The sequence below is a fragment of the Varanus komodoensis genome, unplaced genomic scaffold, assembly GCF_004798865.1.
Source record: "Varanus komodoensis strain SLA01 unplaced genomic scaffold, ASM479886v1 scaffold4, whole genome shotgun sequence".
Classification (NCBI taxonomy): domain Eukaryota; kingdom Metazoa; phylum Chordata; class Lepidosauria; order Squamata; family Varanidae; genus Varanus; species Varanus komodoensis.
Window position 1 is genome coordinate 6,893,840 of NW_025335941.1, and position 16,818 is coordinate 6,910,657.

Here is a 16,818-nt window from a genome sequence, read left to right on the forward strand (position 1 = left end):
CCCATCACTCTCATGTGCCATCATACTAAAGACTTCAGGTACAAACCGTGGGATACAGTACTGTACTGTGCTGGACACTCATCCTCCAAATTTCCATTATAGACATTACAACTCACACCATATAGAATGCCTTGTAGCAGGAATCTTACCTAGCAAAATATCTGGAGTATTTGAATATTTATCGTATGGCACATTCACATCACACTTCAATAAAAACACAGGTATAAAAATATGACAAAAAATATAAGACCCAAAACAATATAAATGTTTATCTAAATTACAAATAATTTTTTTGCTTCTTTTGTCAAAACTAGGAAATCAGCAAATTCTCCTTCATAAGCATTATTTTGGCACTCTGTCACTGTATGTTGGATAGTTTGCCTTTCAGTCCCACAATCACAATTTGGTGATGGTATTTTGCCCCATTTATAAAGGGCATCTGCACATCTGCCATGGCCAGTGTGAATTAGATGTAGTATTGTCCATATCCCAGGGCTGTTCAAATCCAGGTGGTTTTTCCAAGATGCAGGGTGGACTGCAACATTGTGGGGGGAGATTTTCCACCCGGTGTTGTTCCCACATATTGTGAATATTAAAATCATCTTCTACAAGTGCCTTAGCAATAGTAACATCAGTATTTGTATAAATATTTATTGTGTGTTTTCCTGAAGCTCAAGGCAGGCTTTTATTTTTTCATGGGCTGAATAATGACTAATACAGGTATGTAAGCTTTTAAAGGTGCAATCCTATGCATTTTGGACACAAAGTCTTACAATTTCTTGTATGCCTGGATGGGGAATGCTGGGAGCTACAGGACATTTTTCTGCATAGGATTGCACCCCGAGTTTCAAAGTATAGTGTTGGAGGACTCATTTTCTTGAATGCAGGATTGTCCAGAATAAATAAATTCCCCCTGGAGCGTTCAGCTGCCTACAGTGGAAGCTGCAAGCAGCACATTCTAACATGGGTCCCATGAGGGGTTGTCTGAATCCTAGGCAATGCTGTTGGTGATTGCAATAGCTCAAGTTCTGTTGTAAATACCAGTGAATCGGAATTTCCAGTTTATAGAGAAATATAAATTTTAAAAGTTGTATGTGTTCCTGGTAGAATAACTAAAATGTGGATGAATCCATTTCCTCTGAATTAACTTGTTCCTTCAGTTCATCCTTAACATTTACTTAGTGGCAGCTGTGTTGATGCTGAGATGAATATAAAAGTAGCAGATGAGATGACCAGAAAGTCACCCGACTAATAAGATCCAGACTTAATAGAGTATATATAATTTTGTGCTGTGTACCTAATTATTTCTTGATTATTTCATTTACAGTCACAGGTGGAAGCAGAGGGATTGATGCTCCCAAGGCTAGCATGTAAATTCATATAAAAATTAATCCCTCTTTCTAAAAAGAAATATCTTAAGTCTTTTGGCTATGAGAATGTATGTTCTGTAGTAGAACAGTCATTATATGACTGAAGTTGCTGAGTTGTGACTCCAATTGTAATGTTTACAAAATACCATAACACTCCTTACAAAGAAACAGTTTCTTACTTTTTGTACTTTTATGCAGGAACCAATGCGGTAATAAATGTTTCTTGTGGCTTGTATTTAACCAATTAAATGAAAATAAATTTGTCTTCTTCCTTTTCTTATTAATAGGTACAGAAAGCAACTTTGTCCTATGTGTATCATCACTTCATCTGAGGCGGTGTATCTTCATCTGAGGCTATGTAAAATCATATAAGTGCATTATAACATGTAAAGAACCTATTTTTTTCCCTGGGGGTTGTACAAAGTTAAAAACTAGTCTCTGCCCACATGATGAAAAGGAAAAAGATGTGAAAGGACAAGTTAAATGAGCAAATGTGGGTACCACATCTTAAAGTTTCTCATGTTTTCTTATAATACAAGAGGAAAGGGGAGAAAAGGACTGTTGGTCTCTTGGCTAACGGGAGGACAGACATCAGATCTTTGGGACTTCAAATCTGGTTGCACATGGTAGGCATGTCATGAGTGGAACTGGCTAGAGACGGGGGTCAGACCAGATGGCCTGGGAGATCCCTTCTGACTCACTCTGTTTCTATGTTTCTGTGAAAATGGAAGTCACAAATATCTGGAGATCTACTTTCCGCCCACTCCTGTCTTAGCTGAGCCAGTGGAGTAGATTCTGGTGTCTCTCATATCCTTCAGCTAAAGCCATTTGCAATGGCTGCCAACATATGACAATGCATATGTATCTTCAGGTAAAATACGTAGAAGGAATGTGTTTTCAACTAATTAGCATATTCCATAGAAATAACTTTTCAAAACGAGTGTTTCCCCCACCCCACCCCCTTTGTCTGCTGTGGTGTATATGTAGCCACTGTCAGAATAGCTAGGTTGAAAGGAAACCTTTGGGAGCTGGCTTTCTCCTATAAATGAGTAGACTGTGTGTCACTACTAAAAATAATATCCTTTTGAATGAGAGAAGCTCCTGATGTGTGAGTCATGGCTTTTAATTCATCAGGACTGCTGCATCAGTAGCCGCAGAGGAGCTGTGTCCTTCATTCACACCATTTGCTATTGTCTTCTCACATAAAGTATCCCATTGGCTGCTTTCCACATTTCAATTCTTGTGCACAGATTCATGTTTGCATAGTGACAATATGTGTAATGTGCAGACCATGCAATGTGCTCCCACGGAATAAAATGAAGACTAGAAAAGTCTGGGGTGGGTTGCTAGTAGCTTGAAACAGTTCACATTCTAGTGAGGCTTGCTGGGGACTCTCTTTCTTTGGTCAAAAGCCTCTGAAGAACTTTTGCTAGTTTGATCTCTGAATTATTCAGGTTGATGTATTCTTCTGTTTTTTCATAGTTGGATGAAGAACGTGTGGAGTATTCTGTTTTTATTCTGCACCAAAGTGATAGACACATGTATTAATGCACAAATGCATCTCTATATCAAAGGCTGGCTGTATCAGTGTAATTAACCATTCAGTATTTGTTAGCCAAAGGATATATCAGAAATGAAAAATTCTGCATTGCCTTCAAACTTTTGTATGAATTATGCCAAGTATGGCTAACACCAAACAATTCAGTAATCATGGAAACACTTAAACGTTATCAATTCTCACTGGATACTTTTCATGACCTTTGATGTTGTAACACAGTGACAATGAACTCAGTAGCTTTCTACAGCTTTCCACCTCTGTTTACAGCTGGTTTGTGATCAAAACAGCAAGATTACATTAGCAATAGCTATTAAAAATTGATCATTACATTTCCAAGCAGAATCAAAAATCATGAGAGACTTTGAAAAGTGTAGCATCCTTCAAAGAAGGTAGTCAGTTATTATGCACATATCTCTTATTATGTCATGCATTTGATCTTCAAAGGGAATGCCCTTTCTAGCCATAATAAGATCACAGGAAATAACACTAATTGGGTTCAAAAATTGATCTTATATACCTCAGTTTCTTTTGTAACAACCTCAGAATTTTTATTTTCTCATAGAAAGGAAAAGTGAGAACAAACCCAGCAGGTTAGCTGTATTTGGTCAAAAAGGGGTGCACAGGAAGTTAATTCCTTGCCACTTCTTGGAGCATGTGATAGGGAAGTGTATATGTGCAAGGAAATAATGAATTGCACACAGTAGAGGTATCTGACTGTGGTATCCAAGCATCCCTGTAACATATAAAGATACCCCTTTCTTTCTGCCAGAATGTAAAATCCAGATTTAAAACAAAATTAAGACACAACATAAAAACAAATACATTAAAAAAGCCAATAGAAGAAATGGCATTATCAATTAAAAGCAACAGGTAGCTAACATACTAAAAGGCCTGCTTGAAGTAAAGTATCTTTGCAGAGGAAGGACAAAAGACTTCTCTGCCAGAGCAGCCACAGAGAAGGTCCTCTCTTGCACCCGCATCTGATGTGTCACTGATGGTCGCTGTACTGAGAGAAAAGCCTAGACAGTGGGCAAGCTCAGATAAGGGAAGGCAGTACTGCAAGTAGTCTGGTCCCAAGGTGCATCGAGCTTCACTGGTCATAACCAAGCACTTCATGCGGTGCCCATAAACAGACTAGTACATAGTAAAGCTATCCACAAAATAGCCATTGAAGAAAAATGTGAATGTCATGGAAACTGAGTGCAGGGCAGTAAACAGAAATAGAGCCACTCCATTGTTACATGTCACAAAATAAGAAAGCACTTCAAATTACTCACTGAATACTAATGATCTTGTATATCTTTTTTTCAAAAAAGTTTCACACCAATTACATGAACTTGATTCAGCTTGCTAGAACTAATGGAAATTATTTGGGCCTGACATTTTTTATCTGCCCATGTAATAGCCACAACTTCCTTGCCATTGTCTTTTATTATGCCTTTTTAACATTTGAATGGAAATAAATTAGGCCAGAGTAAAATGATGAAAGCTAATCCTTGTTCTGACAGATTTTTGATAAAATGCATAATGTGTCAGAGAAACTGGTAAGAGGCTGTTGAAATGCATCCATTTCTTACCTGCTTGCATTACCCTGTAATACATAAATAGTAAGTTACGATAGTCTAATACCAGTAATATGAATGTTTCAAACAATGTATAATCTGATGATGAAGTAGCCGAAACAACCTCTATTCCAACTTCATGTGTTCCACTTTACAGGCCGGAATATAGCATTCCCACTGCTTTATTCCTCCCACCCCCAACTCCTGTTCCTAGTAGGCTGATGTCCATTGAAAGTTTTGGTTTGTGTTCATTGAAAGTTTTGGTTTGCCATCCCTGTTTGCCTTTCCATGTTCGCATGGCCCAGGTGCCACTTGTGTTGGACCACAGCTCGCATCACTCCCAGGCTGACTATTACCAGAACTGTACTCCCCTATCTAGAAGATGCCCAGTTGGGAAAACATTCCCTTGGTGCCTGTGCCCTAGGACAGTGCGGGAGCAGAAAGAGTGACTATTCTGCACCACATGCTAGTAGAGTTGCTACCACTCCAGATGGGCAGCAGCTTCCAGATGACTTAGGAAACTAGTAGCATTTCCATTTCTTTACACAGCATGAGCTGACTTCAGGGCTCCTTCTCAGTTTGAGTTACTGCCCATCTATAGATCTTCAGGCAGGTCCTGATTTGGATGCAAGCAGGAAGGGGAAGAAAATCATGCAAGTTCAGGTAATTTAGGGCTTCAATCCAAGCCTGTTTCCTTGAAAATATATGTCACTGAACGTAATGGGAGTTCCGTAGACGCATACTGAATCACAAAGTAAATGTACTGGAGTTTTTCGGTAGCATTATTTGATCCTACCACCAGATGTCTCCCTTGTATTTCTTAGGAAAATAGACATTTAGATTCAGACATTTTCACTAATTGAGACAAATAATAGAATCCCTGTTTCCTGATTCCCAGTTACAGCATTTATGTACGACTGCTCAGTTACTATTGCACAGTCATTCTTTGATTGCAGAAGTTGTCTTTAAATCAAATTCCCATTTCAAATTATACTGTAGTCACTACAAGGAACTTGTTTTCCAAAACTAGGCTCATCAGTACACTTAATAGCAGAGAGAGACTTGAAATGTGGGATTGCATTCACTCTAATCACATTCCTTGTGATCTTTTCAAGAACATGGACTTGTTTATTCAAAAAGCCTTCATGAATTTTTCATGAGATAATTATGTGCGCTGGTGAAATGCACTAATGGCAGCACCAGGTTCGTATGGCTAATTGCTCCCTGCTTCCAGTAAATAGCAGCTAGAGAGGGTCATTTCAACTGGGGTGCAGGGGAAGGGGTTAACTCCCCCTTTACTCTTACTGTATCTGTGCACCTGTTTTTAAAACACAGGGGTGCAAATGCAAACTAAGAAGGTAACTTCTTAGTTTGCCTTCATTTTCTATCCTCTCTCCAATTTAAAGACAGATTCCAGTGTATTAGTTGAATGACCACACACATACACTGGGGGGGGGGGGGGGGGAGCAACATCAGCTGCTTAGGTGCACTAATTGGCAAAGCCGAAGAATGAGAAGATCAGACATGCAAGCTGAGAATTGCCATTGATTCCCAAACTCAGTAAATGCTGGCTTGTCAGTACGTCTACCTAGCAATAAACCACTTCTTTGTTCTTTTGGTTGGAAGTCAAACAGCCAGATCTCTTCCCAGCTATCAATGCTGGCTGAAGGTCAAAGCAACCCTGTTGCTTTAGGGGTCCTTACCTAGGTTGCTGTTCCCCTAACTTGGACATTTATTACAGCACAATTAGATATTAAAAAGTGTTACCTACTAGTAGTTAAAATAATCACAAGAGGCATTGTGCATTTTGTGATAATACAGTTAATTCTAACACACATCCGAGCAAAGTTCACCACTTTTGCTTGCACAGAAGTTACAGAAATAATATGGGTCACAGAAAACATTATTTATTCATACAGAAAACAATATGGCTGACAGGTAAGCTTTAAATTGCTTTAAGGCTAGAATCTGATACCATTTTACATGGGTATTATACCATTTCTCTGATGACCTACTGAAAGGTTTGCAATGAGTAAAGTACAGTAACTAAAATTATAGAGGCACTGTCTAAAATAGTTTCTGTCAAAGTCATTTGTCCCTATCTCCATGCATGGACTTGCTTGGGTCTATAGCAGGATCTGTTTTGGATTAAGAGGTCAGTCCTCTTGGAAGGAGTAAGTTCCCCTAAAGGAAGGCAAGAATCTTCATTTCCTCTAGAGATGGAAATTCTCTCATGTCCCTAGGCAATCTTGTCCATACCCCTTTTGGCTGTAACATGAATGCATGATTTCAGTTTTTGCCCAGGAGGGCAACCGTCCTGTTTGCCGCATTGGTGACTACATTACCTCATTGCCTCGTCAAGACTATAAAGTCATGATGTCCTCTGGTGTCAAAGATAGTGTGCTTGTCAGTGCCAATTGCTGAGAACATGAGCAGGAGGGGGTGCTCTACACACGTGCTGCTTGCAGGCTTTCCTCGGGCACTTGCTATCCACAGCAGGCCTTTGGTCCAATCCAGCATTTGCATGGTAAAGCCTGTGCCCTTGGACTCAAAGGTCATGATATAAATACTTTTAATAAATGCACACATAAATCTCAAATAAAAACAGTGCCACCACAGCTGATGAGGTATTTTTCTGAACTGCTGGGAATCCAGGGGCTATTTTCACCCTGCAACCTCTCCTTTCCTGCCCACTGGCTGTGCTTCATTAAGTACTTCTCCCCCTCCAAAAGGGTGGGGGTTAAGTTGTCCCTTGGCGTTTTCCATAGTAGTTTAGGAGTGCTTAAAGAGCCAAATTTAGCTGCTGTGAGCACCATTTTGCCACCATATTCAAAGATGATGCAGCAGGAGTTAAGGGGCACAATGGGGGCTGTAGGCCTCGTATTGCCCACTCCTGTTCTAACCATGGCATTCACACAGTTCCACAATGCTCATTGGAGTGAACAGTGTAGCCACAGCATCACTGGAACATACAAGGAACGTCTGGGGCATTCAGTGGGGGCAGGCAGTGGCAGCCAGGAGCCCATGAGGCAGGCATGCTCCGCAAAGCAGAAGAGGAACCACAGAAGATTGGGGCTTTCTGCTCTCTACATGAGGCTACTAATCTACTGCATCTACTTCCCATTTTTCACTGGGCTGAACTGCAATCTGAGCAGGACAGGAGGAGCAATTATTTTCTGCTACGTAACTGTTAGCACTGTGCTACAGCAGGTTAGCGCAAATTCGTAGGATAAACATTGCCCCATTTTCCCATGCCAAGAAAAGTGACAAGTGCTGTTGAAAGAAGCAAAAATGGCAGGCCATGAAGTCACCTAAAGAACCCATAAACAACCACAAGAGGGGCATGATGAACACACAACCAATGCCTCATGTTCTCAGGGGAGAGAGCCCGGGGGCAACACTGCTTAATCCCTTTAGGGCCAGACCCTGACACATCGAATCACAGAACAGTAGGTTTGGAGGGGGCCAAGAAGGCTATCAGGTTCAACCTCCTGCTATTACACCATCCCACTCAGTGGGGGTGGGATAGAGCTGAAGAGAAGCTGAGGGGCAGTGAAGAGAGGGTTGGCTGACTGAGGAGCACTCCTACAAAAATGAGCTGAGTTCGTTGTGGCTCACTGTGGTTGCCAAGAAGTCTCTGCTGCACAAACAGGGCTCATACCCTGAAGCTCAGCAGAGGGGATGAGGAAGCTGATCAGGCTTCAGACGGGACTGCTGGAGGAAGGCAGCGTACCTGATCCATGCTCAGACAAAAGGGAGGGAAATCAGCCCAGCAGTGCTGCCAAACAGGAGTAGCACTACTCACCTGATCTCACCACTGTCCCCCAATGCACACCTGAGGCAGGAGAGGAGAGATTCAGTTGAGTTTGGGTGACACTTTTTTTAACCAGCAATCAAAATGTGGTTTGAAAAACTTAATGCAGCAATACTTGAAACAACCCAGGTAATAGTAATCCCAGGTAATAGTAATAAATTTGATCTTTCTGTACATAACTGCTAATTTAATGGGTATCTGTCTAGCAGCCTAAACTGGAATGGCTAGCATAGTAATTGACAGGGGTGGAGCCAGGCTCTGCTGGAGCTTTCAGTCTTGCACCAGCTGGGAAACCAAGGGAAAAAGCTAATGTAACAGCAAACTTCCCCCCACAGTGACTGCCTCAACAGTGTTGTGGGTGTTCCTGCTAGCTGTGGCATGGTTTAGCTTCTGCTTTGCTGTCATGCTTCAGCAACACAGGTTTGCTTGCTTGCTGTTGTGTGTTTCAGCTCCTGAATCATGCCTGACGCTCACCTGATCCAGTTTCTGCCTGTTCTCACTTTGCCCTGCTTTGCTGCCTTGCTGTCCTGAGCTCGGCCCTTCCCTTCTTGCCTAGAGGGTCCAAAGCACAGACAGTCTCTTTGCAATGCAGATATTTATTGACACTTCACAGCTACAAGACAAAGCAACTTTAAAACCTCAAATGAGCTGGAAGATTAGTGTCTGCTCATGTCCAAAATGTTGAACCCAAGCTGGGGACTTCTCCCCCAAATCCTTCCCTTTCAGTAACCCTGTGCACTCCACCCTCAGGGTGGTCCTGCTGGTGAAGAGCCAGTGAGACCTGCACAAGCCCTTTCACTGGGCTGCTCATCCCTTCCAACACCTCATTCTGGGGGAAGGGACCCCACAAGAAAATGGCATTCCTTTCTCCCTTTCCTTGACCTCTTCCAACCCTTTCAAAACATTCCTGCTCTGTTGGTCAGCCTGGGAACCTGAGGGCAGTACCCTTGAGGGTGCTTCAAAGTCTACTGCCTCTTCTTGGGTTTTAAGAACTTCCATCTCTGAGCCTTCAAGGTCTTTGTCTTTGGAATCCTGGTCAGGATAGCTCTGAAGCCCACCTGGTTACCCTGTACCAGGTGCCTGCTCCCTGCTCTGTTGTCTTCCCCTGTCTCCACCTTTGGCTTGCTTATGACCGTGCCCTTGCCTTGTTCTGATGCACACCCCAGTGGCTGGTTTTGGCCTGCTTCTTCTGTTGACTATGCTTCTACCTCTGACCCAGCCAGCAGGCTCTGAACAGTGATTAAGTGCTGCTCTGCCTTGAGCCCTCTTGCCCTGGCCCTGCTGTTTCTGCTGTGACTCCGGCTACCCATGTCTCATACCCTGATGGGATCTTTATTTTGCTGATGAATAAAATGAAGTAGCATTGCTTATTCAAGTGAACATGTTATCAGTAACAAAAGCATCACATACACAAAGTGCATAAAACTGTCTGGGATTACATTCTTTCAGTTTAATGCTTACACAGGGCAATCATTATACCACTATCTAATTCTATGTCACCAACAAAATAAAAATGCATGCCTATATATAATCTGCAAAGTAATATATAGCATATTTTCCCATAGAAGAAGCAAACAATTCATGCTGATTTTAGTAAATGCCCTGAATGCCGCTGGAGGAAAATGCATACTTGACTATTTGTCAATCAGATAAATAATGCACATGTCTAGGCTCTCCTATCCACAGCAGTAACTGCACTCAGGAGCGTCAATTAAGCTTATATATTCATTTGCTCTGCAGGAGCTTTTCACAGCCTCTGACACATGAACTCTATGCCACTCTTCTGGGCAAAAACTAAAAATGGTTTATTGTGTACTGACACACAACATACTATCAACTACCAGTGTATTAAACTAATTTATAAACTAATTAATGAAAAATTAAGGGAAATGATAGAATGAATAACAGAGCCCAGATATCCGTTGATGCATAAGGGCAAACTCATGCCCAAGGGTCTCAGTAATTTGTCTGTTGACCAGTTTAAAGACACTATGACACAATGCAGTTACCCACGCTTGGAGGTCCAGTATGGGTTGCCATTAAACTATGGATATGTGCTCAAAGATGAGTTGTTGACTGTGTTCACATGGCATGCCAAGCAACCCTGCATGGTTACCACTGTCCCCCTTTCTTCTTCACCTTATGGTCAGACAGGATGGCTCTTGATGGGAAGTCTCTTCTTTCCACCCACAAACCATGAAAAGAACCTATGTTTTGTTGTGTTATGAATTGGGCTTGTCACCATGATTTGTTATCTTGGATAGGTTCAGATAGCATTTGGCCTGCATTTCAGTGATAATTCATGGTTCAGTGACAACCCACATTCAACCCATACTTTGAGTGTAGGTTATTGTGTGTCAGAAAGCAGTGCACATAGCCATTTTGAGGGTCCTTTGGCAAACAGAGCCCCTTCCCTCAAAGAGTTAACTTTTCTACCATATCACAATCCTAGGAAGTTAAAGGAATGTTGAGGAAGATCACATATGCTCAAGACTCTTATTACACAAAAATTACAAAGGGGAAAAAAGCCAAGGAAATTGATTTACATTAGATAGGGATTTGCATTGGAAAACTGTGCTGAAAACTATGCAACTAGTCTGAGAAGCTATTACTTTGTCTTAGCAAATTGTGTGTCAGTAGAACCAAGTTGGCATCATTGCTTCCTTTTCCTAACAAGGTGTCAGCAAGTGTACTAACCTCTTACATTGATGCCTTGCTTAACAAGCTGTCAATTAGGATTAGCTAAACTGGATACATCCTGTCTTTTGAGAGTCACCATGCAAAAAGATTGGGATGGCTATCTTGTCAGTCTCAGATTGCCCTTTTAGCTGCCAGTTTTCACTGCAGCACACATGATGGCACTTCAGTCTAGTTAACCCTGACAAAAATAAAGCATAATAATAGCAAAATAAGTAATAATTTAACAGTCAACAAATGATTGTATGGTAAGAATCATTCAACAAGCTAAGCTAACTCAGCAGTTTATATTATCATCTGCTGGGTATGTCTTCCCTTCCCCAAGAACCAACTGAACAAATTTAGTAGTGCACTATGCCACAAAATAATCTGTCCCAGCCGTATAAAATAGGTAAGTCATACCACAGAGACACCACGGAAAAGGCCTTGCTCCTGATAGACGACCATGTTATTTCCCCAGAGGAAGAAATTTGGGACAAGACCTGACCATAACAATATGAAAATATACTTGAGTAACTCATCTCAGTCTGAGAAGGGAATTTGCAGCTTCAGTTAAATTATGTTTTTATCTTTCTTGGGGCAGGAGTAAAAGCTATCCATAGAAACCAGTGGAGAAATATTGGATTTGAGTATAGCTGTGATTGGGCAGAAGCATGTTTTGCAAGAGAAGGAATTTGAGGCTGCAGAGAATAAATTAAAATGAGATGCAGGGGGAAAGTAAACTGGGTCAGGAACCTTTTTCCTCTCCCACAAAGCATCACTTGGAGCAAAATAGCTTCACTGAAGAACTTTCCAGTTGGCCTTATATAACTGGGACTGCTCCCTGTGTTGTCTTTGTTCACATTTGCAGGTAAACTTATGTCTGAAAACACACACACACACACACACAGACAAGGTACACCAAACTGCTAAAATCTGTTATAGAGACATGACATGTACATGAAAGATGCACTGTGCTGGACAAAAATGGGGCCAAAATAGTTTGGCACAAAGATTTAGCTTTTCTTTTACCATCAATATTTACGAAAAAGAAACACAGAGGTTTGTAAATGCAAAAAATGCGCATCAACCCCAAGATTACATAAGGCCCACTGAAGAGGAATAGCTCTGAAAAAGTTTGCTAAACTAATGTATTTTTTAGCCTCGTCTGCCAGTGTGCATTCAGTTTGAGTATGCAATGAGAAATTTTACCAGTATGGGAGCGAGAGGGGGCGGGTTTCTCATAGGGTAGGCACAAGTGACCAAAAAGAACAAAACAGGAAATTTACAGGTTTCAGTAAACAAGATGTGACAGCAGACATGTAGGCAAGGAAACAGTGTCCTGGTTTTGAGGAAAGGTCCCTGAAGAAGCTAAACAACCCAAGTGTAACCAATCAGTGAGCTTAAGACATTAGAATTTCCACATATGGTAATGGGCATAGAAGCTGGAGATGTAATCAGCTATAAAAAGAGAACCCACCTAGAATACTGGGATCTCTTTTTATCTCTGAGTTTTTGGTGGTTTCCTCCCTTCATCAAACATTTCAATGGAAGCCAATTCGCAAGTCTAACAATGTGCCTTTTCTGTTTCTGTACTAAGGTTTAATGGATTGTGGGGGAAATAATGTTTCTGATCAATCAAAGCATCATTCTCTATTTCTAAGTTATCTGTGTGACTCAATATATCAAGCTGCTAAGATAGACTACTTCTCTAATCCAAAACAACAATTAACAGACTGATAGTGAAGCATGGCAGGGTGAATTAGGTGGGTCAAGTTGTCCAAGTCAAAGCCTTTTCCTTAAAATAGAATGATTGCGGAGTTTCTCAACTCCTAACATTGGACTGGCAGTCTGTTCTTAATAACAACATGAAAGCAAGAGAAGATCTGGATTCAGACAACATGGCAATCTGCAATCAAGGGGTAAGCATGGGTTAAGTGTGGGATGTTGTTAAACTATGGTTTCTTGTTGAAACATGGGTTATAGTGTTGTCTGAAGCCAGTTGTACTAACAAGCCATGACTTGTTAACCATAAACAACCGATAAAGAGAACCCATGACTGCTCACCATGATTTGTTATCTGGATCAGGTTCAGACAAGATTTCAACAGCAACCCGCAGTTTAACCCATACTCAATCTTTGGTGTGGCTTATCATGTTGGGTGTAAGTGAAGTTTCCCACCAGTTTTAATTCAGCAAGATGAAATTAGCAGCTCAGTTTTACACAGGTCCACTCTGAAGCAAACTCCCAGATAGAGATTTACTCCCAGGTAAGTGTGTATGAAATTGCAGATATTAAAAATCTGGGAATACTAAACTAGAGCATGAGTAAGATGTAAGTGCTATACTGATGAGTATCTTTCTGCAGAGCATTGATTCCTTTTAGCAACACATCCAGAGCCCTAAGTCACAGTATGTGAACACTTTGCTGGAGTAATGAAGAGCTGGATGTTTTCTTACATAATTCATGACTCTGTGCGAGTTATTTTTATTTTACCCTCTGACTTTGAAGGTATTAAGAATCAGTGCAGAACACTTAGAAAATGAAAATGTGCAATACTTATTTTTATTGCAGTCTGAGGCCCAGATTCTGCCAACTCTGTCACAGTTTCAGGTACTGCTGTGATGGAGCTTATTTCATGTGCTGTGACTGAGGCAGAGGTGAAGAATTCCCATAGCAAAATTGGATGCAAAAACAAAACAGAAAGTAGACTTAATGAGCTCTGCCAAAAGTTCATTATACCGTCTATTTATGCACTTCTGTATTTTGCAAAATTGAAATGCCAGGCTAATAATAGCACTCACTGCTGTCACAAAATGTATTGCAGAGTCATATTTTGTATTTTATTTGAATGCCAAATGAGTGCAGTAACACAAACTATAATCATAACAGATTAATCTGTTCCCAGTCCTGGCACTTTCTATACATGGTATTTGACTTCAAACAACAAAATGGGAACGGTGGAATACTAAGTACAAGAGTGACAGATGATTGGGAACAAAACTTGATTTGGAAGTGGCCTTGGCATCCATTCAGATAAGTACTTCAGATAACCTAAGACACAGATAGATGTTGAGGAGAATGTGCATAACTCTGATATGGTAGTAACCTTTAGAGCTGTTATGTTCCAGCACACTTCCTCTTGTCAGCTGTAGAAAGGTGTGGGTAGGGAGCAAGTCCATTCATACCCAATCTTTTTTGTAACACTGGGCATTCAATGGATCATTAGGCTATGTATGTTTAGAACAAGGGGAGGGAGGTTATTAACATATCAAATTGCATGATCATTGTGGAATGAGCAATATATTGAAATATTGAACTGGAATTCTGGGTTCAGAACTGGGTTCAGTTGCCATTTAACTGTGAAGCTCACTGGATGACTCTGGGCCAGGCATTGAGATTCACCCTAACCTACTTCACATGGTTATTGTGAGGTTGCAATAGAAAGGAGGAGGGTTGTATACACTGCCTTGGGCTTATTGGAAGAAAAAAGATGTAAATGTAGCAATACATAAATAAATCAGGTATTAAGACGCAGAAAGTTACCAACAGTTTACTGTCTCTCTGGATGTCCATGCCATTAGAGATCAGTGAGTGGTAATCAGGGGAAAAAACCCTTTCTGTGGCAAAAATTCCCAGTCCCTTTAGGAACATGTATGTCCTGAACCAATTGGAAAAGGTTATATCATATGGGAATTAATGAAGTGGATATCCCTTACTAGGACTGGCCTAGGAGGTCCATGTGCACCTTCTATGGATCATTTCCACCACCCTGAAAAAACAGGAAAGAGTTTTAGCCTGTGAGGAATAATGACATTGGTGGATATGGTCCATTTAGGCACCGTTTTCGTCCCACCTAGGACTCAACTAAGGGGGTTAATGTACCATATCTAAACACATGTCTCTCTACTATGAATCATCATCATCATCATCATCATCATCATCATCATCATCATTCCATCCTGGAATCAGTCTGCTTTCCCTGCCTGCTTAGGCATGCTCAGACTTTTTGAGCACCCATCTTTGCAACATTTTATATGTAGATCTTTTAATATTTTTACAAACTTTGGCTCCCCTTCACTTTCCTAGAACTTCCCTATTGAACATGAATGATACACAATTGGCAGTCAGAGACTTAAGATGGCTGTTAGCATATATTCTGCTACTGGAGCCCCACAGCTACTTCTACTTTGATTCAAGTACTGCTGTTTTTCGTGCATTTGTTTTAGAATTTCCTCGTGTAAACAACTATGTATAGTTTCTTCTCAGCCCTCCAAGACATCTTTATTCTAATTTCCATCCCCTCAATTCAACTAGTTTCTAATAACTGGTGTAATCTTGTTGCATTTTTAGCCTTTGGCACAGGAGTATTAACTTGTCCATTTTGTCTGGTATAAATAAACCTCCATTGGACATTTAAAAAGGTTTATAGGGCCACTGAATGCCAAGCATGTCTAACACCTGCAGGGAGATTCAGTGCTGACTGACTTGAGACTGAGGAAAACACCCAATGGGGAGTCCATCAGAAGTAAAGCACAAATGTCAGATTAAGCCACCTGACTGCAAATTAGGTTCGAGAGAATAGAATTTATCTAAATCTGTTCTGAGATATCAGTGTTTTAAATAGAACTTGTTTCACTGCCAATTTGGGAAGAATAGGCAAGCTGGGGAGTTGGGGAGAAAAAATCAAAGTAGGTCACTGAAAGTCTTCGCCCGAGGCAAGTTTAGACAGAGAAGGGGCCTAAATCTTCCAGCATACTCTAGCCAACATAGCTGGCTGGAGAAAGCTGGGTACCTTAGGACTTTTCTATCTAATCTAGCTTAGACTGGCACCCCAAATGTCACACACTTTCCCTCAACATGAATCCATATTTGATATGGAGGATTGTAAAAGACACCATTCTAGAATAGCCTGCTTAAAGTGATCATGTCAATTTAGTGTTCCCATAGCCATTTTGTAAAATCACACTTTTAAGATCATGTTTTCCTATAGCAACGTTCAAGGACACTGTGTTTAAAAACATGTTAATTAAAAAGGCTGACATTTCCTCATGCCAGGGATTGCTGGCTGTGAGGCCAGAAGACAAAGGCAGAAAGTGTACAGAAGGAAACCCAGGTAAACATTTGAAATAAAAATAGCACTTGTTTCTCATTTCTGATTAATTTTAAATCCCTCCAAAAGTAATGAAAAAGAAAAGGAATTTTTAAAGGTTTATATAAATCAGATAGCACACATGTATTTTGCAATGCTCTTGTTTTGTACTTTAGTCAGAGGTTTATCATTATAGGTCTATACAAAAGAAAAAAAGCAACAAGTAAAGAATTCACATAAATATTTATCGCATAAATATTTCCACATTTTCCGACTTATTTAAAAATAGAGATCAAAATCTGAATGTTGCTGGGGGGTGTGATTATGGAAGTTGCCTAAATGTAATCCTAATTAAAAGCTGCAATACAGATTGATGTGTCAAGAGAATACACATACAGCATATGAAGAACAAAAATAAATTCAGATGGGAGTATAAAAAAGATCATGAAAGAAGATAATTGAATATGTTGACCTTCCACAAGGGGAGGGAAACAAAAATTATTCATTTAGGCATGACTTCTACATTTTTTCTTTTTTTCACCTAGCATGGTTACCCAAGGATCTGAAAAATAGAACTGATGATGAAATCAATCACTAAAAATATATGCTTCTATCCATGGTTGTGTCCTACTTAGAATAGACAGCAATTCCCTGACTGCCTGCTCTTCTCTAAGTAAGCTGTATTATATTGCCGTCTGATTTTCAAAGGTTCAGAAATTTTCTTTCCCTTTTCCATATCCACGGAT